The sequence below is a fragment of the Maylandia zebra genome, unplaced genomic scaffold, assembly GCF_041146795.1.
Source record: "Maylandia zebra isolate NMK-2024a unplaced genomic scaffold, Mzebra_GT3a scaffold02, whole genome shotgun sequence".
NCBI lineage: Eukaryota > Metazoa > Chordata > Actinopteri > Cichliformes > Cichlidae > Maylandia > Maylandia zebra.
In genome coordinates, this window is record NW_027490032.1 from 2,457,832 (window position 1) to 2,483,220 (window position 25,389).

At 42.8% G+C, this 25,389-nt stretch overlaps 2 long non-coding RNA genes across 2 annotated transcripts in view; both read left to right on the top strand.

The window, feature by feature from the left end:
* Positions 1-16,058: 16,058 nt before the first annotated feature.
* Positions 16,059-19,404, top strand: LOC143415657 (uncharacterized). Its single transcript, XR_013096085.1, has 3 exons — positions 16,059-16,150; positions 17,554-17,873; positions 18,112-19,404. It is a non-coding gene; the product is annotated as an uncharacterized LOC143415657 (long non-coding RNA).
* Positions 19,405-23,621: 4,217 nt separating this feature from the next.
* The window catches only part of LOC143412400 (uncharacterized), a 95,196-nt gene continuing 93,428 nt past the window's right edge, over positions 23,622-25,389 (top strand). The window contains exon 1 of the long non-coding RNA XR_013096075.1: positions 23,622-23,713. This is a non-coding gene — a long non-coding RNA (uncharacterized LOC143412400). The remainder of the gene's footprint in view (positions 23,714-25,389) is intronic.

The window sequence follows — 25,389 nt, forward strand, 5'->3', positions numbered from 1 at the left end:
ATACATTTTACGTCAGATAAAAACTTTGGTTGTAATCTTCAGACAATTATTTAATAAAAGCTAGATATTTTAAATGAAAATACGAAAGAAAAGCATTTGTTTGTGCCCCCCTCTCCCTGTTGATGCCCTACCTGACTCCCTGGCAAAACTTTGCTAGACCCGCCCCTGCACAGTCACCAGGTCAATTATGGTGTTCCACAGGGTTCAGTGCTAGGACCAATTCTGTTTACATTATACATGCTTCCCCTAGGCAGCATCATTAGAAGACTTAGCATAAATTGTCACTGCTATACAGATGACACCCAGCTCTATCTATCTATGAAGTCAGATAACACACACCAATTAGTTAAACTGCAGGAATGTCTTAAAGACATAAAGACCTCGATGGCCGCTAACTTTGTGCTTCTCAATTCAGATAAAACTGAGGTTATTGTACTCGGCCCTGAAAATCTTAGAAATATGGTATCTAACCAGATTCTTACTCTGGATGGCATTACCTTGGCCTCTAGTAACGCTGTGAGGAACCTTGGAGTCATTTTTGACCAGGACATGTCCTTCAACACACATATTAAACAAATATGTAAGGCTGCTTTCTTCCATTTGCGCAACATCTCTAAAATTAGAAATATCCTGTCTCAGAGGTCTTAAATAATCAGCCCCCATCTTATCTTAATGACCTTGTAGTACCATATCACCCTATTAGAGCACTTCGCTCTCGCTCTGCAGGCCTACTTGTTGTTCCTAAAGTATTTAAAAGTAGAATGGGAGGCAGAGCCTTCAGGCCGTTTTCAGGCCCCTCTTCTGTGGAACCAGCTTCCAGTTTTGATTTGGGAGACAGACACTATCTTTAAAACTTTCCTTTTTGCTAAAGCATGTAGTTAGGGCTGGACCAGGTGACCCTGAATCCTCCCTTAGTTATGCTGCAATAGACGTAGGCTGCCGGGGATTCCCATGATGCATTGAGTTTTTCCTTTCCAGTCACCTTTCTCACTCACTATGTATTAATAGACCTCTCTGCATTGAATCATATCTGTTATTAACCTCTGTCTCTCTTCCACAGCATGTCTTTTATCCTGTCTTCCTTCTCTCACCCCAACCGGTTGCAGCAGATGGCCGCCCCTCCCTGAGCCTGGTTCTGCCGGAGGTTTCTTCCTGTTAAAAGGGAGTTTTTCCTTCCCACTCTCGCCAAAGTGCTTGCTCATAGGGGGTGATAGGTTTGTAGCTTGAACCCATCCGCTGGAACGTTGAAGACAATATAATTACACAGCAAAGCAAGACACAAGTAGGCAAAGTTCTTCATGGTACTCGTGCACGGGAGAGAACCGGACAAACGCCGTTCCTTCGCTTGGCCCCAGTTGCTCTCGTCCGTCCTCCCGTACCACTGTCCTTTTATTGAGGTTACATGAATATGCATAGGTTCATTAACATATGACGTCTACATACACACAAAGAGTACCTTGCCTGTGTATGTGGGTGTATGTGTGTGTGTGTGTGTGTGTGTGTGTGTGTGTGTGTGTGTGTGTGTGTGTGTGTGTGTGTGTGTGTGTACTGCTGATCAAAGGGTCAAACATCCTTGGTCAGGAAGAGGGTAGCCTCCCCCTCACCCTAGATGGTTCACCCTAGATAACACGGTGAGGAAGTCCTGCAGTTCATCTAAACAAAGAGCACTTAGACTAGAACAGACGCAACTACGTTAATCCTACCATAAAACAATAAGACACGGTACGACCTCTCATGCTCCCAGAGTGCTGTCTAATACACACAAAGTTTGCAGACTATCAAGGATCAAAACCTCTACCAATCTACAACTAATTACAAAACTCTAAGCATATATAAGTAAATATTTCTAAGCATAAATGACAATCAACAATACAAACTCTAACAGGGGGTCATATGATTGTTGGGTTTTTCTCTGTATCTATGAAGCGCCTTGAGGCGACTTTTGTTGTGATTTGGCGCTATATAAATAAAATTGAATTGGTGCCACGGTGGCACGGTGGTTAGCACTGTTGCCGCACAGCAAGAAGATCCTGAGTTCAATTCCAACATCAGGCCGGGGTCTTTCTGTGTGGAGTTTGCATGTTCTCCCCGTGTTTGCGTGGGTTCCCTACGGGTACTCTGGCTTCCTCCCACCGCCCAAAGACATGCAGCTTGTGGGGATAGGTTAATTGGACAATCCAAATTGTCACTAGGTATGAATGTGAGTGCGAATGGTTGTCTGTCCCTGTGTGTTGGCCCTGCGACAGACTGGCGACCTGTCCAGGGTGTACCCTGCCTCTTGCCCTATGACAGCTGGGATAGGCTCCAGCGCCCCCCCGCGACCCTGAGAAGGATAAGCGGAAACGAGTGGATGGATAGATGAATTGTCAGCTACTTAGAAAGGGTTCCTGGTGTTATTTGTCTCTCTGAAACAGTTCATAACTTCCCTTCAACTCATTCATGTCACCTAAAAGGTAAACCTGTTTCTCCATCACCTGTTCAGCTCTGATGATTCAGTAAGGACATCTCCTGGTTTCATCTTCATCTCACCACATATCCAAACCGATCCAAACCAAAGGACCATAACACACAGAAACACCCCCACTTTTCTATTGTCAAAGCTGTGTGACAGAGTCGAGGTGCACCAAAAAGCTGCTGTGGTTTATTATAAATCATCACTTAATCTGCTGGACTGGATGAGGATGGCACTGAAGGCAATGGCGTGGGAGCCGCAGATGGTGGCGCTGCATGCGACGGCACGGGAGCCGCAGATGGTGGCGCTGCACGCGACGGCACGGGAGCTGCAGATGGTGGCGCTGCAGGCGACGAAGGCTGGACAGGCCTCTTGGACCCTCCAGCGGAGACAGAAGGCTGAACGGACCCCTCCGACCCTTCAGCGGAGACGAGAGACGGCTGGAGCGGTTCACCGGAACCCCCAGCAGGAACAACAGATGGCAGGATGGGCCCGTCGGACCCTCCAGCAGGAACAGGTGGCTGGACGGGCCCCTCGGACCCTCCAGTGGAGACGGAAGATGGCTGGAGCAGTTCTCCAGAACCACCAGCAGGAACAGACGGCTGAATAAACGACTGACATGGTAACTGAGCAGGTGACTGAGCTGATAGGTGAGCTAATGTTTGAGCTATGGATAGAAGTTTAAGTTGTATTGACTGTTGTAACGATGGTAGTAATGGTGGGTGAGGTGGTGGATGAGCAGATGGCCGAGCTAGGTTTTCTGAGTCTATGGAGCCTGAAGAAAACTGCTGGATGGGCTCACCTGAGCCTCCAGCGAGGACAGAAACAGGTGTGGGGGAATGCTGGGCCCGAGCTGCCCTGGGAGCAGGAACACAATGGGGGCGAAGGAGCAGGCTCAGCAAACAGAGACTCATCTAAAATGTTTTTCAGCTTCCTACCACCACGTCTAACAGTCTCAGTCTTTGATTTAACAGGTTTCACAGTCTCAGAATTCATGTGGCCAGGTTTAGAAAAAACAGACTTGGCAAAAGTGGGTTTTAGCTTGTTTCCACCACGATGAACAGTCTTAGGACTAAAAATCTCCGAGGAATGTATATTGTCATTAACTAGCTCGTGAGGAGCTAAACCAAAACTGGCCTCCCAATCCAAATCATCATCAAGAAAAGAGATCCCAAATGTGTCTCAGGTGAGATTATAGTCCTTTATGTTTATTGGCTCAGGAGTGTGGGAAATGTAGTCATTTCGACTCACCACCACAAGTTGCTCAGAATTGTTCATATGACGGCAGCGTGGGCGCCGCTTTCCTTGGGAGGAGCAACGCTGTGGCTCCAGCAAGGAATGCGTGCCCGAAGTTAAACGAAGACCTCCCACTTGTAGTGTGCAGGCGAAGCAGTTGGTGAAGCAGCTGGCGCTGCTGGCGCTCTTGCAGTTCAATGTCTGCTGGGTCCATGTTCTGGTCACGATCTTCTGTTAAGTGACAGCTGTGGGCAGGCAGGAAAAGGACCCAAGGTGCAGATAGATACTCAGAGGCAAAACTTGAACTCAAAAAAGACAACAAAACTGAGACTCCAAAAAATAAACTCAGGCAAGCAGCCAAAGCACACAGCATCGTAAACGGTAGATCGCGACACGGACTGGCCGCACTTGAAGGCCGATTACGTCACAGCCAGGCGACAAAGGCTGTCCCAATTCGTCGACTCCTTCAAATGCGGCCGAGAAATGCGTCCTTCATTTCCCCGAATTTGAAGGATGGGTCGGGCGTGTCCTTCGTGGCCCACCATATCCCAGAATTCATCCCAGCCAAATTTCAGCTGCCGACAATGGCGGCCCGCTCGATAGCAAGCCGGGGGATTCAATGGTCACTCCAGCCGGCGAGAGCAGCAGACTCCCGGCTTCATCGTTTTCAGACCCCCGCTCTTTCGCTACTCAGGTTAAACATGATATATAAGTCACTCGGATAACATAAAAATGTAATTTTTTACCCTTTTTCTGTGTTTTATTTGTTCCGGAGTAAATCGGTTTGGTTGAGATCAAAGTTATGGTGATGGGGGTGTGTACTTCTCTGCACCTCCGGAAGTCCACTATCAACTCCTTTGTCTTTGCGACGTTGAGGGTGAGATGGTTGTCTTGACACCAGTGGGTCAGGGCGCTGACCTCCTCCCTGTAAGCCGTCTCATCACCGTTGGTGATAAGACCCACCACTGTAGTGTCGTCCGCAAACTTCACAATGATGTTGGAGTTGTTAGTGGCTGTGCAGTCGTAGGTGTAGAGTGAGTACAGGAGAGGGCTCAGTACACACCCCTGTGGAGCACCAGTGTTCAGTGTGATGGGGGATGAGGTGATGCTGCCCAGTCTGACCACTTGGCATCTGTCAGACAGGAAGCTAAGGATCCAGCTGCAGAGGGAGCTGCTCAGTCCTAGATCCTGCAGTTTCCTGTCCAGCTTCGAGGGAACGATGGTATTGAATGCTGAGCTGTAATCTACAAACAGCATTCTCACATACGTGTCTCTCCTCTCCAGGTGTGACAGGGCAGTATGTAGTGTCAGGGCTATGGCATCATCAGTGGACCTGTTGTGGCGGTATGCGAACTGTAGAGGGTCCAGTGAGTCGGGTAGTGCAGAGCAGATGAAGTCCCTGACCAGTTTCTCGAAGCATTTGCTCACGATGGGGGTCAGGGCTACAGGTCGCCAGTCGTTCAATGAGGAGATGGTGGAGGATTTGGGTGCGGGGACGATGGTGGCCATTTTGAAGCAGGCTGGGACTACAGACAGAGAGAGGGAAAGGTTGAAGATGTGCATGAACACTCCAGCCAGCTGAGCCACGCATGACTTGAGGAATCCCGTCCGGACCAGTAGCTTTGCGTGCGTTCACCTTCCTGAAGCACTTCCGCACATCCTCCTCAGACACAGTGTGCGCACTGACGTCATCCACGGTGCGCACACTGTCCGGTCTCATGGTGTTCGCTGTGTCGAATCTAGCGTAGAATACGTTTAGATCCTCACACAGAGAGGCCGTGGTCTGCGGTGTGCTGGGTTTCCCTCTAAAGTCTGCAATCGTGTTTAGTCCCTGCCACATACTCCGAGGGTTGTCAAACTGTTGCTCCACCCTGTCCCTGTACTCACGTTTGGCTGCTTTGATCGTCTTCCGGAGTTGGTAATGTGCGTGTTTGTAGTCCGATGTGTTCGCGGAGGCAAAGGCGGTGTTCCGTGCCGCCAGTGCCGCGCGAACATCTCCGTTAATCCAGGGTTTTTGATTTGGGAAGGATTTAACTGTTCTGGATGGGACGACATCTTCCACGCATTTCCTGATAAATCCACAGACTGAGTCTGTGTATTCATCAATGTCTCTAGCGGCCACGTGAAACATTTCCCAGTCCGCGTGATCAAAACAGTCCCGCAGCGCAGACTCCGATTGGTCCGTCCAACAGTGCACCGCCCTCCGGGTTGGAGCTTCCTGTTTCAGCTTCTGCCTGTAGGCGGGCAGGAGCAGGATGGAGCGGTGATCTGATTGGCCGAATGGGGCGCGGGGGAGGGCTTTGTACGCATCCCGGAAAGAGGTGTAGCAGTGGTCGAGGAGCCTGTCTCCACAAGTGTTAAAATGGATGTGTTGGTGGAGTTTTGGTGAGACTTTCTTCAGGTTTCCCTTATTAAAGTCTCCGGCTGTGATAAACGCTGCCTCTGGGTGTGCGGTTTCCTCACTGCTGATCGCGCTGTACAGTTCCCTGAGTGCTCGGTCAGTGTCGGCTTGTGGGGGAATGTAAACAGCCGTAATAATCACTGCTGTAAATTCCCTCGGTAGCATATTGCCCTCATATCTGTTTATCATATCTGTTTGAACATTATTATTCCAGCCTAGTTAAACATGGTTAATATTGGCTATTGTAGATAACAATGTCAAAAAACGTTTCCAGTAAGTATAAATGTAGTCTCTCAAAAACAACTGCTCCCTAGTGTCCAAATGTGTATTGTGCAGCGGAGAGCTGCTAGCCTCAACAGAATACTGGGGTCTGTGGTTTACGCCTGCGCAAACCAGCTCACCAGGCTGTTCAATCTCTCTCTGACTCATGCTACCATTCCCATTTATCGGAAAGCCTGCGCGATCCTTCCCATTCCCAAAAAGACTGGCACAGACAACCTCAACAAATACTAACCTATAGACCTCACATCTGTAGTCATAAAGTATTTTGAGTGGATAGTGTCTCAGCACATCAGCGGCAGCCTACCTCCCTCTCTCGACCCATTTGCTTAGAGAGCATATCGATCCAAAGCGGATGCCAATACCATCACCATTCACAGAGTGCTGAACCATCTGGAGAACAGGAAGAGCTATGTGAGAATGTTCTTAGTGGACTACAGCTTAGCATTCAACACAATAATCCCTTACAACCATAGTGGACCACATCCTTCCTTTCACCTGCTCCTGGATCAAAGTTTGCCTCACAAATAGGCCCTTATTCAGTCAGACTTGGCCCTACCTTCTCCCTCTCACTGCCACTCATTACAGATCCCTGCAGGGCTTTGTTCTCAGCCCCCTACTGTACACCCTGTACACGTATGACTGTACACCAACCCACCCAAACAACAAAACTTAATGTCCTTAAAAAAGAGGAGGCACAGAAGGGTCCACTATTATCTTTCTGACAGAACTTTTATTTTTCATTTTAGAAAAAAGCAGATGATAGTTTAGGTGATATTTTTTTTTAGCCTGTAATGATAAGCTGAGTCTTTGTTGTACTGCCCCATGATTAAACCGTACTCTGGTGCTGCCATCTACTGACATTAAAGTGCAACAACAGGTTTCCACCTCTGAGTCTGACCCACTGAAAGTTTAATGTCCCCACTTTGTGAATGTGCAGCAGCTGTTTTGTGTCTGATATGGAGCAAACTTCACAATAACAGATATTCGCCTGCTTAACCACCACAATATGTGGTCATATTTTTCATTCACTTAACGTAATATAGACTCACTGCCCACTTTATTAACAACTCCTTGCTAGTATCAAGTTGAAATCCCATTTTTCCTTCAGAACTGCTTCACTTCTTCATGTTTTTAGCATAGATTCAAAAGTATGCTAAAAACATTTCTCACAGGTTTTAGCCCAAATTGACATAAAACCCAAAGTTGCTGTATAAACAGAGGCAGTTTATAGAGGTTAGGAACAATCCATGCTTTCATGGTGTTTATATTCTAACTCTACAATCTGAATGTTGCAGCAGAAATTTAAACCCATTCGATCATACCGCCATCTGAAAAAACAAAAAAATTCCAATCTTCTGATGTCCAATTTTAGTGAGTTTGTGCGAATTGTAGATTCAGTTTGCATTTCTCAGGGTGAAAGAGCATCACCCAGTGCAGTCTTCTGCTGCAGTAACCTATCTGCTATAAGTTTCAATGTGTTGTGTAATCAGAAATGCTCTTCTGCATACCTTGATTGTAACAAGTGTTGCTGTGTTGGCTTTGTATGAGCTTGGAGCAGTCTGGCTGGTCTCCTCTGACCTCTGACACCAACTGGAGTTTTTCATTCAGAGAACAGCTGCTCTATTTCCTCTTTGTCAGACTCTTCTCTGTAAACCCAGGAGAGAAATCACAGCAGATCAGCAGCTTCTGAAACACTCAGACAGCTGGTCTGGCACCAACAACCATGCCATGTGACTAGTATCACCTTTTTTCACCATTACGATTACAACACAAATACATGAAAAAAAAAAAAGACACATTTCAGTACAAATAAAATATCTTGTGACCTCGATGGTCTCGGTTTCAGAAATAAAACAAAAACACAATTTTTAAAGGATAAAAGACAAACAGGAAACAGCTGATCGCAAACACAGCTTTGGTTACTTACTGAAAGAACTCACAAAATCATTTTGTTGTTTTTAAAAGAGTTTAATGTAAATACAAAGTCAATCTCAGCACATGGAGCTGTTAGGGTGCCTGGGTTGTCGACCCAGTGTTTTGTGTTTTTGGTTCTTTGATTTTATTTATTTCTTTATATTGTAGCTCTCTGTGCCTTATGGGTTTTTGGATTATTTTAGGTGTAGGTTCTCTGTGTGGGTTTTGTTAGACTTTTAGTGTTCTGGTTTCTGTCTGTGTTCTTTAGTTGCTGTCTCCCCCTTCTGCTTTATCCCCTTGTCAAGTCTCTGTGTTATGTTTTCAGTTTTACTTTGAAGTCCGTGCCTCAGGTCATTGTATCAGGTTTTGCTTCCTTTGTCTCATCAGCCCTGATTTGCCCCAGTTGTGTTTCCCTCCTGTTTCCCACTCCCTGATTGCTCCCTCTGTGTATTTAAGGCAAGGCAAGTTTATTTGTATAGCACAATTCAACAACAAGGTGATTCAAAGTGCTTTACAGAGACATTAGAAACAAAAACAAATAAAAAGCATGATTTAAAATTGATTAAAACAAGCAAACAAACTAACTAATTAACAAACAAACAAACACAGTATATAAAATCAAAACAGATAAAATCAGAACAGTAGATAAAATCAGTAGTTAAATGTAAGTTTTGAAATTTAAGCTTAAAAGTGTGGATTTGGTGCTTTACTCAAATGCAGCTGAGAATAGGTGAGTCTTCAACCTGAATTTAAATAAACTGAGTGTTTCAGCTGATCTGAGGCTTTCTGGGAGTTTGTTCCAGATATAAGGAGCATAAAAGCTGAATGCAGCTTCTCCGTGTCTGGTTCTGACTCTGGGAACTGATAAAAGACCGGATCCAGATGACCTGAGGGATCTGGAAGGTTCATACTGGGTCAGGAGGTCATTGATGTATTTTGGTCCTAAACCATTCAGAGCTTTATAGGCCAGCATCAGAACTTTAAAGTCTATCCTCTGACGGACAGGCAGCCAGTGTAAAGACCTCAGAGCTGGACTGATGTGGTCCACTTTTTTGGTCTTAGTGAGGACTCGAGCAGCAGAGTTCTGAATGAGCTGTAGTTGTCTGACTGATTTTTTTAGGTAGACCTGTAAAGATGCTGTTACAGTAATCAAACCTACCATGTGTAACAGTTGAGTTTATCATCCAGGCATCCATGAAAACGAAACGGAATTTATGACATTTAACAGAGTTAGAAATTAGCAGGAAGTTAGCTCGCTAGCTTCCATCTAAATGAGGGATTTTGGAAACAAATTCAAACGTACCGCTCTGCTATCACTTCCAACATAAATGAAGACAGAAAACTAAACAGCAGTGACGTTTGTAGGGTTTCGGGTCATTGTCTTGTTGAAAGATCCAGCCCCGGCGCAGCTTCAGCTTTGTCACTGATTCCTGGACATTGGTCTCCAGAATCTGCTGATACTGAGTGGAATCCATGTGTCCCTCAACTTTGACAAGATTCCCAGTCCCTGCACTGGCCCCACAGCCCCACAGCATGATGGAACCACCACCATATTTTACTGTAGGCAGCAGGTGTTGTTCTTGGAATGCTGTGTTCTGTTTCCTCCATGCATAACGCCCCTTGTTATGTCCAAATAACTCAATTTTAGCTTCATCAGTCCACAGCACCTTATTGCAGAATGAAGCTGGCTTGTCCAAATGTGCTTTAGCAAGCGGCTCTTGCTGTGGAAACAGACAGCTTGAATTTCTGAGACAGCTTTCTGTATCCTTCCCCTGAACCATGATGGTGAACAATCTTTGTCTTCAGGTCATTTGAGAGTTGTTTTGAAACCCCCATGTTGCTACTCTTCAGAGAAAATTAAAAGAGGAGGGAAATTTACAATTGACCCCTTAAATACTTTTTCTCATTATTGGATTCACCTGTGTGTGTAGGTCAGGGGTCACTGAGCTCACCGAGCCAATTTGAGTTCCAATAATTAGTTCTAAAGTTTTTGGAATCAATAAAATGACAACAGCGCCCAAATTTATGCATCTGCCTGATTTTGTTTAAACAATTATTGCACACTTTCTGTAAATCCAATAAACTTCATTTCTCTTCTCAAATATCACTGTGTGTGTCTCCTATATGATATATTTAACTGACATTTCTTATTGAAACGACCAACGATTTATACAGGAAAACAATGACTATTAATAAGGTGGCCAAAACTTTTGCATCCCACTGTATCTCACTGAATTGTTACTCTTTAGCCTAATGTGTCTTATTTTAAGTGTAAAGAGATATTTTTGACTAGAAATGAGACAAATATACTTGGTAAGATTTTGAGTTTTTCCAGTGAGTAAATATTCTGGTGCCAGTAAACTGTCTTAAAATGGTACAATTTAATTTAATGTTAATTAGTTTATTTTTATCTTGTGGTTAAAATGTATGAAAATGTCGTCTAATCACTGAAGTGGTCCACCAGTCCACCCTCTGGAATCTAGCTGCTGTTCTCTAACTGGTCCACAAATCCACTGTAAAACACACTAGTTTATTTTATCTTTGTTCTCCTCATAAAGTTACCCTCACTGAGGGGCAGAACATTCAAATGGAGAGGTTTTTATTTTATATAAAGATGCAGAAAAAGAATGGCACCATAAAGATTTTTTTATGGTAACTTCACCACCACTTTCTAAGTGTGCTGTCGTCTCCAGAGCAGTGATCTGGTTTCTCTGCAGGTTCAATAAACTTTGGTCTCACTTGATCTTCTTGTTTGATTCTGTGGGTTTCACAAAGATGTCTGATGGAAAGCCCAGAAAGACCTTCATGTGCATTTACATGATGGATCATAATTCATTGTAAAATATCATTTTGAACACTATTTTATGACTAAAATGCTTAACAACAACTTTCCAAAAAGTAAGAGAAAAAACACAGGATGCAATTTTATAAAGAGACTCAGAATAGATCATAACAAAATCAAACTCTTATTTTAATAGATCCATATCAAGTTTTGGTGATCTGGAGGAAACTTTATTATTAAACTGCCTTTATGTACAATGTGTTGGAGTTTCCTCAAAGCATAATTATGAAATTGTCTTCAAAAGAAAACTCTCTAAATGCATCACAGACAAATCTGATTGTGTGAAAGCGCCCTCTGGTGGAGCTGGACTATAAACACTGTTCAAACCTCGATAGCAGACTCAACAGTGCTTCTGTTTCTAGAATATGTGGCCCACTGCGCATGCTCAGTGTTTCTCTACACTGACCCACAAATTTTAATGCAGGGTGGGCTACACTACAAACCTCCATGGACTTAAATTCATGAGACTATAATAAGTGTATTCATTGATATTGTTTATATCTGGAGGTGTCCTGTCAGCAGTCTGCGCTGGTTGTTTCCACCAGAAGTGAATCCTGCTACCAGAAATATAATAGCATGATCAGTAACAGGTGTGACGTCACCTGTGAGCAGATGGTAGTTTAGATGGTAGTTTATTTTTATTTACGCTTTTTAAGTTTCATTTTTTTAGAAACTTATTAAACGAAAAAATGAATCTTAGTTGTACAACCTTTCTGGCATTAAACCTCTGCTCTGGTGCTGCCATCTACTGACATTAAAGAGCAACAACAGGGTCTCAAACTGAGTCTGCACCACTGAAACTTTAAAATCTTCGCTTTGTGAAGGTGCAACAGCCTTTTCGTATCTGATATGGAGGAAACTTCACAAATTGTCTTCTTTAAATTCTTTTTACAGGTTAGTTCACACCTCCAGGTGGTCTCACATCCAGATACCAACCTGGTCCAATCTGCTCATTTTCTGACATCATACAGGATGAGTGGTGCTCAGTTTTTTCTTTCTTTCTTTAAAAAAAAACAAAACCCAACTCTGTCACACATGTTTTCACAAAGACGGAAGGCCTCAAAATATATAACCACAAATATGTGTTCACGTTTATGGTTATGGACCCTTTTGGCCACTTTAGGTACATCTCGGCAGTATCTAGTTGGACCACCTTCAAAATTGCCTCAGTTCTTCATGTCATATATTCAAAAATATGCTTGAAACATTTCTAAGAGATCTCGGTCCAGATGAAGGAATCACACACATCACACATTCCTTATGTGTTGTTCTTGTCTCTCTTTTTTTTAAATAAGAAATGAACTGTTTCTGTGTCTCTGTTTGTTTGAGTCTATCTGCTCTGGCCATTTCATCACTGGCGGTCTCAGTCGTGTGTTTGAGTGCAGCGTGTTAACGTTAGCATTCTTGATAAAAGTGAAAGTTGTCTCCGCCCACTGTCACAGTTTGCTGGGCAAGCCGTGTGAAGGACAGATAAAGACCCAAAACGCACGCAGATGTGAGTGAGCTTTATTGCAGGAGGGTGACATAAGACCAAAAGCGAGAGTGGCAAGAAACAGAACTAAGAAAGACTCGAAACTGGGAAAACTAATAAAACAGAACTGAAACCTGAATCTGCAAGAAGACACTGTTGGAGAAACTCAGGGACGTAACACAGCATGGAGGAACACAGACGGACCAGGGACGAGCACAAATAGCCACAGAAGGAAACGAGGAAATAGCAGACAGGAGGGAGACACGGCTGAACGTAATTAACATGACGACACTGGGATGGTGCAAGGAACAGGGCTTTGGAGTTGACGTCACGCCGCAATGCATTGTGGGAGCGCAGCTCCATTTTCAGGGTCTACGAATCAAAACAAACACACTGTGTTGGAACGACGACGACAAGAAACATGCTTAAAAGCAGCTCAAAAGAAAACGGACGGTATAGAGACCGATTGCGTCCAGAGGCGAAGCAGCGGTACTTGAAAAAAATAGAGTGCATCGCAAATCTGGACCCATATGAAATACGGCAGTGAAGTAAAGACCCAGACGACTTACCGCCACTGTCCTAACCCGATATCTTCACGTATCTTGTTTGTGGAGTAAGCGCTTACACAGCGAACCAGTTTCGTAATTACAAGTCACTGGAGGCGCACATCCAATTTACAAATGGCTGGGTGCAAGATTTGGCTATTTTTAAGCCGCCAAACTCTGAGTACGTCGTCAAAGTAAGTCAGCTGGAGTGCATCGAGTGAAATAGCCATTTTCCACCCCCCACCATAATTAATGTTATACATTTATCATTGAACTGCTAAAATATCGTTATCATATTATATGCCCGTAATTGTAAAGTAGATGCAAATTAACACATTGATAATCGGGCAAATTATTAACGCCAATTTGTGTCCTTCCTGTCTCATTTCATTTATTGTCTTTACATCAACCAATCAAGTCACTCCATTCTATGTTTGATCGCAATTTCTATAACTTCCGAGACCACCAACGATGATATTATTCAGCTATAAAGTGTGATGTGAACATATTTAGAACTTACGGGAATGAAAATGTCTTGAGCACACGAACTGATATCTGGAGACGTAACAGAACTTGATATCAGCTCGTCTCACGGCTGCTATCCAGGCTAGACGCCTTCGTTTGGTAATATCCGATACATGAGCTCCTTCATGTTGCTTCCAGGTTGGGAAAGCATAAAAAGACAATCCAAACTTATTCCCGTGCCGGTCGTAAGATCGAACATTGCAGCCGACCGCACAGCAAGTACGAACCATGGCTATGCTTTCGCTCCTTACTTAGACCCCCAAAATGGCGGATCGGGCCAAAATCCTTTCCACGCCCACCCCCGTGACATCACGCTCCAAAGCCCTACACACTGACATCAGACACGGACCTTCAAAGTAAAACAGGACATAAATAGACTGGATTTAAAGACACGGTACAGACGGGGGAAACACACGGGCAGACACTAAACAAAGAGGGAGCACAAACTCCAAACCCTAAGAACTAAAAAGTCTAAACCCCTCTACATGATCAGAATACATTAGAAAACAAGATCGGGATATAACAACAACAACAACAACAACAACAACAACAATAATAATAATAATAATAAACACAAAGTGCTGGGTCAAAAGACAGTTGTGGAGTCTGACAGCAGTGGGGAGGAAAGACCTGCGAAGTCTTTCCGTCCCACACCGTGGGTGCCGCAGCCACTGAAGGAGCTGCTCAGTGCTGTCAGTCTCCTGCATGGGGTGGGAGATGTTGTCCAACAGGGATGAAAGCTTAGCCACCATTCTCCTGTCACTCACCACCTCCACTGGGTCCAGAGGGCATCCTAGAAAAGAGCTGGCCCAGGTGACGTTGCCACCTGAGGCCGCCACAGAGTCATAGAAGGTCTTCAGGAGTGGGCCCTTCACTCCCAAAGACCTCAGCAGCAGGTACAGCCTGCTCTGTCCCACACCATGAGTCTCTTTTCTGTAGAGGGCGTCTGAGTTATGAGTCCAGTCCAGTTTATTGTTCAGATGAACACCAAGGTACCTGAAGACTGCCTCCTGGAAGAATCAAACCTGTTAAAGAAATGATTCAGTTCATTTGCCCCCCTCACATCTCCCATGAGCAGTGCGTTCTGATCTTTGTGGCCTGAGATGGTTCTGAGGCCTCTCCAGACTTTGCTAACCTTCTTTTGTTGAAGCCGTTTCTCCGTCTTTTGCCTGTAGCTGCCCCGATCAGACCTCTCAGCTCTCTCTGCGCTCTTTTTAGCTCCTCCTTGTCTCTGGATTTGAAGGCTCTCCTCTTTTGTTTGAGGACGGCTTTAATTTCTGGGGTAATCCAGGGTTTGTTGTTGGAGAAACAGCGCACAGTCCTGGTGGGTGCAGTGTTATCCACACAGATGTTATCCAGTTATGACAGTTATGATGGAAAGGTCCAAAATTCTAATATGAAAATTCTGAAGGAAGTACAGGTTCCAATAACGGCACTTTGACACAGTTCAGTGATGTGCGTAGAAATAAAAGCTGCATATAAATAACACAGAGCTGCTTATTTTCCTCCAGTTGTTTGAACTATTTGTAGAGACAGAGAGCATCAGTCTGATCACTGGACTCTGCTCTTTGTCCCTGGATTTGGACCAAGCAGACCCTGATGGACTCAAAAACACAGAAAATACAACATTCAAGAAGTTTTTATCATGTCTTCTTATGTTTATATTTCTTTTGATTATCTTAATTGTACAGCACCTTGGTCAAAACACCTTGTTTTAAATGTGCCATTTAAACAAATTTGACTTTGACTTTTTGCTGCACTGAGATTGGAATGAAATCACTTAGTCAATCAAAGCTGTCAGACTTTATCTGACACAAGATAAAGAAGAAAATCAACTAAATCACAAACAGGAAGTGTACTCAGTTACTCTCCTGTACTCTGATTACAGTCATGTATGTTTTCTCTGTGTCTGCTTCTTCGTCCTCACTGTAAACAGATGTACTGAGAGACTCCTGCACTGATGTTTCATAGGAAAGTCCAAACAGTCTCACTGGTTCTCCATGAAGAACAAAGATTTGCTCTCTGTGGCTCCAACACAACTTAAAGACAATCAAAGGTGGACAAAGTTCTCTGTGGTTTTATGGAGGCTACAGCTAAATGCTGCCTCCTCCATAGTACAATATACATGTTTATACAGTGACGTCATTTTGAAGTCCTTTGGCTGATGAGGGTCTTTAGTATGTAGCTGATGGTTGATGATGAGATGTTTGTGTTGTTCTGTGGAGATCATTCAAGAACTGAACCTGTTAAACACTCAGACCTCCTTTAGATTTCAGTCAGAGATTTTCAGGATCATTTAAACCTGAAATTTAATCTCATGTAGTCAGGATTTAAACTCAGGTTCAGTTATTTCAATAAAACCATCCTGAGACATTTAGAACAATCGAAGCGTCGGAGTTGAAGAACACGGAAATGTCTGCTGTGACTGCGTCGCTCTGCTCGACTTTGCTGTTTGTCGGCCTCTTCGTGTTTGTCTCTGCAGGTGAGATTCACTCTGTGGGACAGAGAGGAAAAGCATCAGTCTGTTTACATGTTAACAACATTTCCTGAAGATTTATTTTCATATTGATTCAGTTTTTCCGTGTTTGTGAAGGAGACACGAGGCTGGGTGGGGTCTGTGTGGACCTAACATGTCGGTGTGATCAGATCTCACAGAGACAAAGAAGTGTAATGTGTGTGTCAGTGTGATGTGTTGTAGTTTCAGGAGTCAGTATACCGCCACGAGCAGATCTACAGACGTGGCATGTGTCACCCTGATATAATCTCTTGCCACACCGAGTGCCACCGTAGTTTTGTAAATGACAATGTTTATTAAGGGTGGCACATGCCACTCCATGCCACCTCTGTAGATCTGCTCCTGGGTTTTAAATGGTTGTACAAAAAAGTCAGAACCATTGGTTACATTTTAAGGCATATTACACAATGTAAAAGCTGCATATGTGTAAAGAAATGACTTTGATTTTGCCCATTTGATTTCAATGCCACTCTAACAACATTTCATTACATCCAGCCCTGTGACAGAGACAAAGAAGTGTAATGTGTGTGTCAGTGTGATGTGTTGTAGTTTCAGGAGTCAGTATACAGCTACAAAGCTTTTAGTTCAGTGTTTACAAACAGCTGTAGCTACATAAAGGCAGCATGCAGAGACTCACAGTGTCTCATAATGAGAGGCTGCTTTCTCACACACATTATGTTCACTTATTATCAGGACGTATTTTTGTTTGTGGAACCTGCAGGAACTCAGTTCAATAAGTAAACTGTGAAAAACACAAGAAACCAAATGTCTGTGAGTTCAGACCAGCCGTTAACATGTTTACACTTAACAGCCGCTCACATTAATAATGAGGATTATGAAAAGTAATCCATACAAAGTCATGGAACAAACAGTAACACAGTTAACATTACATACATAACAGTATTATTACAGAATTTAAAAAAAACCCACACAGTAGTTTTTTTTTCTACTGCTGAGTGACTGTCTTCTGCTCAAATACATTTCATTGCAATGTTGACCCTGTGCTAACTTGCATATGACAAATAAAACTGAAACTGAAAACTAATTTGCCCCAGGTGTGTTGTTGATCAGGAGAAAGCAAACAGTTTGCGACCGCTGGGCTGTTATGGTAAGTACAGCTGGAGTTATTGGACAATATAAAATTTATTAAGTTTTAATTTATTAAGTTCATGCATATTAGTTACATCGTGTAACTCCCGCCAATGAACACCTCAGTGGATTCAAGCGTCGGCTTAGTATCTACACTTAAATCATTGATAGAGTTCTTAAATTAACAATCTAAGATTTAAAAAGTTAATAAAAAACAACAGCAAAAACAAACAAACATTGACCCCTTTAACCTCCCTGATTTGTGTTGTTTCCTCTTTCAGCCCAGAAAAACATCACAGCTGTGTCTGGACAGAACGTCACTCTGACATGTCGAGCTCCAAACAACAACATCATAGCTGTAGAGTGGAGCAAAACTGACCCTGAGTCCGGACAAGTCCTTTTGTACCGGGACGGGCACATTGATACCTCCAACCAGCATCCATATTTTAAGAACCGGGTGGATCTGCAAGACAGACAGATGAAGGATGGAGACGTGTCTTTGATTCTGAAGAATGTGACAGCTGCTGATAATGGAACATACAAGTGTCATGTCTTCATGAGCATATCAGCATCATCAACCTGAGTGTTGTTGATCCTCCAGGTGAGTGAGTAGAGTTGAGTGTGTGTGTGATCAGAGGTGAAGCTGCTTCCTGCTTGTTGATGTTTGTTTCTAAAGATGTTGTTGATGAGACTTTGTAGAAAGCAGCTGGTCTGAGTGATGTGATCAGAGTGCAGTAGATAATGTCTGACAGCAGTTTGAAGAGGAAATGGATTCTGTTCTGTTCTTCACTCATCACCTACCTGACAGCTGACACCTCACACCTGTTTCTCACCTGCAGGTCAGACAGGAGGACACACAGAGGATGGAGGGAAGGAGGATGGAGGGAAGGAGGATGGAGGGAAGGAGGCTGGACCTGTTAGACTGATCGTCGGTCTGAGTCTTTCTGCTGTTCTTCTTGTTGCTGTCGTTGGATTTTTGATATACAGAAAACATAAACAACAACAGAGTCAGGATTCATACCAGCGTCCAGCTGAAATGCAGCCTATTTGAAATCTTAAATGGCTTTTTCCAGCTGGTCTGTGATTGTCGTCCTGCTGTTTCATTTATCAATGTTATCACTGAACAGAAACAGCCATTGGGTTTTTAGGTAATAACATCCAATACTGAAATAATCTGCTCTGTGTTCGAACCTTAACTTTGGAGGTGCAAAGATTTAAAGTAATTAAATAGAAAAACATTGTCATAGCAAATAAGATATATGACAAATTATGTCTAAATTAAGATGCATGCAAATTCTTTACAAATCCTACCATGTGAATTCATGGATTTTTTATTTCACATTCTGTCTCTCACAGTTGAAGTGTACCTCTGGTGCAAATTACTGACCTCTGTCATCATTTTAGGTGGGGGGACTTGCACAATCGGTGGCTGACTAAATACTTTTTTGCCCCACTGTATATATTTTTTTTTACATTATATTCATATTCATATTTCATTTTGGAGAAAAAGAAAACATAGGTTATCAGATTTACTGTAAATATAATTTATTAAAAGTGTAGATAGCAAGAGTATTCTTTGGGATGAAATGTTATGAAATGAAATAAAAACAGGAGATTTCATAGAATAATCCCTATAATTTGTATTAGCGCAACATTAATAAGCATTTAAAACACAAAACCTGCTTAATGCAAACTAGTCTGTGCTTTCACAGCAGTGGTAGAAAACCTTGCAGGTGAGGAACTTGAACATGTGTTTTCCATAACCACTGAAATGGCTGCTTAGATAGCTTTTATACTCCCTTTATACGGGCATTTGAAGCTTATTTTGAACTTCATTTAAAACACTGATTCTCACAACAGCCTCTCTTAGCTCTCCAGCATTTACGTGAAATTGTAACAGATGTGTTCAAACCAGGGTCGTTTTTATCCCATTTCAAAATGAATCAAAGATCCCCCAAAGATTTCTTACTTTTTGTTATACAATATTTGCTATTTATGTGACACAATACTAAAAATATAAAAACCATACAGTACTTGGTTGAGATGTAATATTTTAACAACTAAAGTATAGATATGCCCCTCCCCCCTCCAAAAAACATTTTGTTCCAGCTCGTCTCGCCCCTACTCCGGCCCTAGTGCCCTTTTGCCGGAGCGATGTTGGATACCCTACTCTGCAGTAAAATCAGCGTCATTCGACTGTCCTGTTGCTCCCATTAAAATTTTTAGAGCCTATTTAAAATCAAAAAACTTAAAATTGTCCGTAGCGTGCTGTTGTTACCACTGTCCTGTTTGAAATGGGATGAGAGGGATGAGTCTTTGAGGTCAGCAGACCTGATGCTGACCTCAAAGACCAGGAACAGACTAAAGACTAGGGGAGAGAGGGCTTTTGGTGTGGCTGCACCCAGACTGTGGAACAGTTTACCTCCTCACATCAGATTCTCCACAAGCCTAGCAACTTTTAAAACTGCTCTTAAAACTCACCTCTTCTCATTGGCCTTTAGCAAGGTTTAACTTATTGTTTTAATCTATTGTTTTATCAGTGTTTTTATGTATTTGTATTTTATTGTACAGCACTTTGGTAGCCTCGGTTGTTTTTTAAATGTGCTTTATAAATAAACTTGACTTGACTTGAGAGAAGCTGCTTATTTTGTCATATGTGCCGATATTAAAGCCAAGGTACTAACTAGCTAACTGACTGGATGCCCATTAACCTTATAAATCCTGTTGTGTGTGTGTGTGTGTGTGTGTGTGTGTGTGTACAGAGAGACAGCCAGGTTCATAATGGATATAAGGAAGTTTTTTTTTATTTTTCAAAAAAGGGAGCCACATTCAGGTAAAAGTGTAAGAACAAATGATCCGTCAATCAAAATAATGTTGGATCACTGTTTCAATATTTATATCTTTTATTAGATGTGCATATAGTTCGGTTATTTGCCTTTTGGTTGAAAGTACACTGAGAGAGGACTTTTTATCACTGATCTTAATGGTATTTTTTCATATTAATGTAATTTTTCATCTAATTGAATACCATCTATTTGTGTATGATTGACAGTCCAAAGAGGGAGAGAGGAAAGAGCGGAATGTGAGGAGAAAGTACAAGGTCAGGAAGAACCAGGTAAGAAAACAGACAGTGAACAGTGACAGGCACAACAGAAACTGTTAAACTGACAAAGAGGAAAAAACCTGATTTTACTCACACAATCTGGAAGTTGTGTCCTCCCTATATTAAAGCTGCTATACAGAATCTGCAAAACAAACTGGGTTGAAACATTTTTGACCCTCTTTAACAACAGCACCCCCAAAGCTCTGATCCTAGAATCGCTCCTGGTTCAAACTAACAGAGAATTGAAGTTTGTAGTCATGTTGTACATTTTATGAATTTAACTTAGAGCTTAAAATGGCTTATGGGTCTTCCAGAGAAAGATAACCTCTAGGATTTTTTAGCAGTGCACAACTCAGCAAATGCAACAATAGAATCTAAAAACATCTGTTATGATTAATATTACTGGGATACTGTGGAGGGAAAAGTAATCAGAAATAGTGAGACCAGCTAAATAACCTGAAATAACGGCTTGTTTAGACTTTGAATTATGCAAACACTCTGAAGCCTGAGTATGACAACAGTTAACGTTCACATTTTTATTGAGGGAATAACATCACATTCACATTTATGACCAGTTTATAGGGATAGTGAGCATTTAGCTGTGACAAGCACAGCCTCTCCCACTAGAGCGTTCAGCTCCAGTTCTAGTCTTGACAAAAGAAACAGACACACCAGTATTTCATCTAATGCATTTACCTGCAGAATGCCATAGTGTCAGGGCCTGGCGCCTGTTGCTCGGTCAGGCCTCCTCCAGGGTGCGGGGGGCCCTCGGGCCTCTGGCCCCTGGGCCTGCGGCTCGGTTCGCTCTGGCACAGCTGGCTGCCGGCAGAGCCGGCGGGCACGCCGGTGCAGCCCCCTCTAGCTTCTGCTCGGTGGCTACTGGGTGACGCCTCGTCTGGGGATCCTCAGCCCTTCCCATGAAGGTGGCACGGATGCCCCTCCGGTGGTCCTCCTTGGGCTCTCGCACTCTGAGGCCTCTGGATGCCTGGGGCCTGGATCTCCTCCATGCCTGCTTCATGCCCTGGGGGACGGGGCTATGGATGTGGAAACCATTTGAATACAAGCACGCTGATCCACACAGGTGTGCACACGGGTGTTCACTGCACGTAGACTTAAATGACACCTTTCTTGGCTGCTACTTCGAAGCACATTGTGCGCTGTCTGTCCTGCGTGCTGTACAACAACATTGAATATTTAGTATTTACTGCTGTTTACACTTAGCTAGATTAATGCGATGGTGTTGTGTTTAGTATGTTGCTTTGTTTTTTGGTTTTTTTGCTTGTTTTCTATTCTTCTCTCAACAGGTGATCCAGGAGATTTTTATTTTCTCCCCCCCTTTCTCACTGTCCCTCTCCCCTTCTGTTTTTCTTTTCCTTCCTCTTTCTCTCTCCCTTTCCTGTCCCTCACTCATGTCTGTCCCGGCTGTGACATCTGAAAATAAAATATAATAAATAATAAAAACAAAGATCGATCAAATGGACCAATACGGCAATGCCACGATGATCCATTTGGCAAAGTAAATCCATTGGGTATCCTTGTTGGTCTTCAGACAACAATTCTGATGGCTAAAGAACCAAATGGGACAGGCAGAAAAAAAAAAAGAAAAAAAAAAGAATGCCATAGTGTCATTTTCACTTCATATGCATGGATTTGTACAAAAAAAGCTACATGCTTTAATAATGTGTATTTGTAGCTCTTATAGTCCTGCTAAAACTGTTTAAGGGGAAATAGTAAAGCATTTGGTAGCGGTTTAATGTCTTGCAGTAAAAAACAGTTTCCCCCTGCTGGTGGGGAAAAAAATGTAAATATACACAACTTTGAGGGCGTTGGCTTTCTCAGCAGACAACAGAGAGCACAGCCTAAAGCAGGGGTAGGGAACTCCAGGCCTCGAGAGCCGGTGTCCTGCAGGTTTTAGATGTGTCCTTGATCAAACACAGCTGATTTAAATGGCTAAATTAGCTCCTAAACATGTCTTGAAGTTCTCCAGAGGCCTGGTAATAAACTAATCGTTTGATTCAGGTGTGGTGACCCAGGGTGAGATCTAAAACCTGCAGGACACCGGCTCTCAAGGATTAACGTTCCCTACCCTGCCCTAAAGGGACTTCACTTCACACTTGGGTGTGTCATCAAAGGTGTGTCTGCTGACTCACCTAATAGCGACAGTTAGAGCCATCTGAGAAAAACCTGCCTTTTTGCATTAATAGAGGAGTGAAGGAACAAACAGGAGACAAAGCTCTGGAGTAGACGAGACACATTTGTCATCTATTAGTCTGTTAAACACTAACTGAACTCTCCACACTTGGATGCAGGACAAAATCCGTCTTATTTTTTTCATCTGTGGAAATTTTTAATATTCACCATCTGCCTAACCCAGGTAACTCCTTCTAGTTGGGTTTTATGGCACTCCTGCATCACTAATATGTGTTTCATTTCTGTTACTTCAGTCATTCCTCATTGCCATAGCCAACATTTTAATGCCCAGAAGCATTAAAACATTTAAACGTGACAAGTCAGTTTGAAACTCACTTTTCAATTTTAATTCTTTTCATTTAGTTCATCAGAGTTTGAACTCAAAACTCGGACTAATCAGTGGTTCCAGTTTTTATGATGATGTCATCGTTAGGTTTGTGGTGTGTTGGAGCAAAACACTGAATTGCTATAGGTGAGCTCCTGATTAGATCATGAACATATTCTAAAATCATTTCTCTATATCAGCCTCATCTACATGTCTGCTATCTGATCATCGTGCAACCTGCAACACTTTCACAATAAAAGCCCCCTTAAAGCTCTCTAATGTAGCCTTGCTACTTAATTAAAAAGTAATGCAATATAATACATGTAAAAATGAAGGAACTGACTGCTAATGAGAACTAGCGAAACAAACTAGAAGCATCACTGACAATTGGCTTGTATCGTTATAGACTTTAGGGTCAAACACTGCCCTCCAGTGGCCATATATATAAATGATGTGGGAGAATAAATAAATAATAAATGTTCCATTACAGTTATGAAATATAATCAGATGATCTTAAAACATGATCTTCTGGTCGTGTGTGTTGGTGTGGCAACTTTAAGCCACAGCATTTTATTTCAAAGTATTTCCAGAAAAGAAAAAAAAACTACACTTTGTGTACACTGATGTTCTTTATATTTAATTCTATTCACTTCTATCTTTAGACAAGGCATAACATGAGTTACCTCCTCTGTGTTTGAACCAATAGAAAAGCTGGTGCTCAGAGGAAGAGGGCGGGCTTTACTTGGTGTCAGTGACAGAAATGACAAAAAGCTGAAATGAGTGAGAAGGACGATGAAGGAAACATCTGTGCTGTGTCTGCTCTGTAAGTAGAATCTCTGTGTTTGTTTGAATTCTTGTACTTTGACTGTCTGCTCTCCTGATAACTGATGATGGAGGAGAAGACATGAAAAACAAATCAGGCTGAATCTAAACTATTAACTGCAGGATGAAAGGTGTCCCATATAATCACACTGATTACTGTTCTAGCAGCTGAATGGCTGATGTTTACAAAGAGTAAAAATGTAAAATGTAAAAAATGTAAAAATTGTCATTGAATTGAAAACAGGCCCACGTTTATTTTCAGCACTGAAGCCAAGTTCAATTCAAATTATTGAATATCAAGTTCTGCATCAGATTAACTTTAACTAGTGATGACTTCATACATTTCTCTACAAACTCATTACTCTACTAATTTACATTTAATCTGTAGATTTATCTGACCTAACATCAGCAGCTACTTCTGATAAACCAGCCAGAGTCTGTGCTGTAGCCCACTTAAAAAACACGAAAGTCACATGGGCCCAGTGAGCTTAAATCTTCAGTCTAATCAAAATAGAGTTTTTCTTGACATTTTTGTTAAAAAACAAAACAAATACATAAATCACACAGGATATAAACTGCTAATGCCACCCAGTCATGTGCAAAGTGTTTGGGAAATTGTGAAACCCACCAGCCTGGTAATCAAACTTAAGCACAAAAGCAATAAATTTAGGTCAGAAAAATGGGTAATATCACAAACTAACCACATCCTGTTTTAATAATTATTTTGTAATATAAATATCATCATAACCCTAACCCCGGCAGCCTACATCTATTGCAGCATAACTAAGGGAGGATTCAGGGTCACCTGGTCCAGCCCTAACTATATGCTTTAGCAAAAAGGAAAGTTTTAAGCCTAATCTTAAAAGTAGAGATAGTGTCTGTCTCCCGAATCCAAACTGGAAGCTGGTTCCACAGAAGAGGGGCCTGAAAACTGAAGGCTCTGCCTCCCATTCTACTTTTAAATACTCTAGGAACAACAAGTAGGCCTGCAGAGCGAGAGCGAAGTGCTCTAATAGGGTGATATGGTACTACAAGGTCATTAAGATAAGATGGGGCCTGATTATTTAAGACCTTGTGAAGATTATTTAAGACCTTGTATGTGAGGAGCAGGATTTTGAATTCCATCCATCCAATCATCTTCATCCACTTTATCCGGGGACGGGTCGCGGGGGCAGCAGCCTAAGCAGAGAAGCCCAGCCACCTCCTCCAGCTTATCCGGGGGAACACCAAGGCATTCCCAGGCCAGCCGAGAGATATAATCTCTCCAGTGTGTCCTGGGTCCACAATACCTCACCCAGGAGGCGCCCAGGAGCCATCCTTGTCAGATGCCCGAACCACCTCAGCTGGCTCCTTTCGATGTGGAGCAGCAGCTGCTCTACTCTGAGCCCCTCCCGGATGGCCGAACTTCTCACCCTATCTCTAAGGGAGAGGCCAGCCACCCTTCGGAGGAAGCTCATTTCTGCCGCTTGTATCCGCGATCTCATTCTTTTGGTCACTACCCACAGCTCGTGGCCATAGGTGAGGGTAGGGGCGTAGATCGACTGGTAAATTGAGAGCTTCGCTTTTACACTCAGCCCGAAGGACCGGTGGATTTGGATTAGCTGAAGGCTTTTCAGGGAGTTTTTTGGACATCCTGATAATAATGAATTACAGTAGTCCAGCCTGGAAGTGATAAAT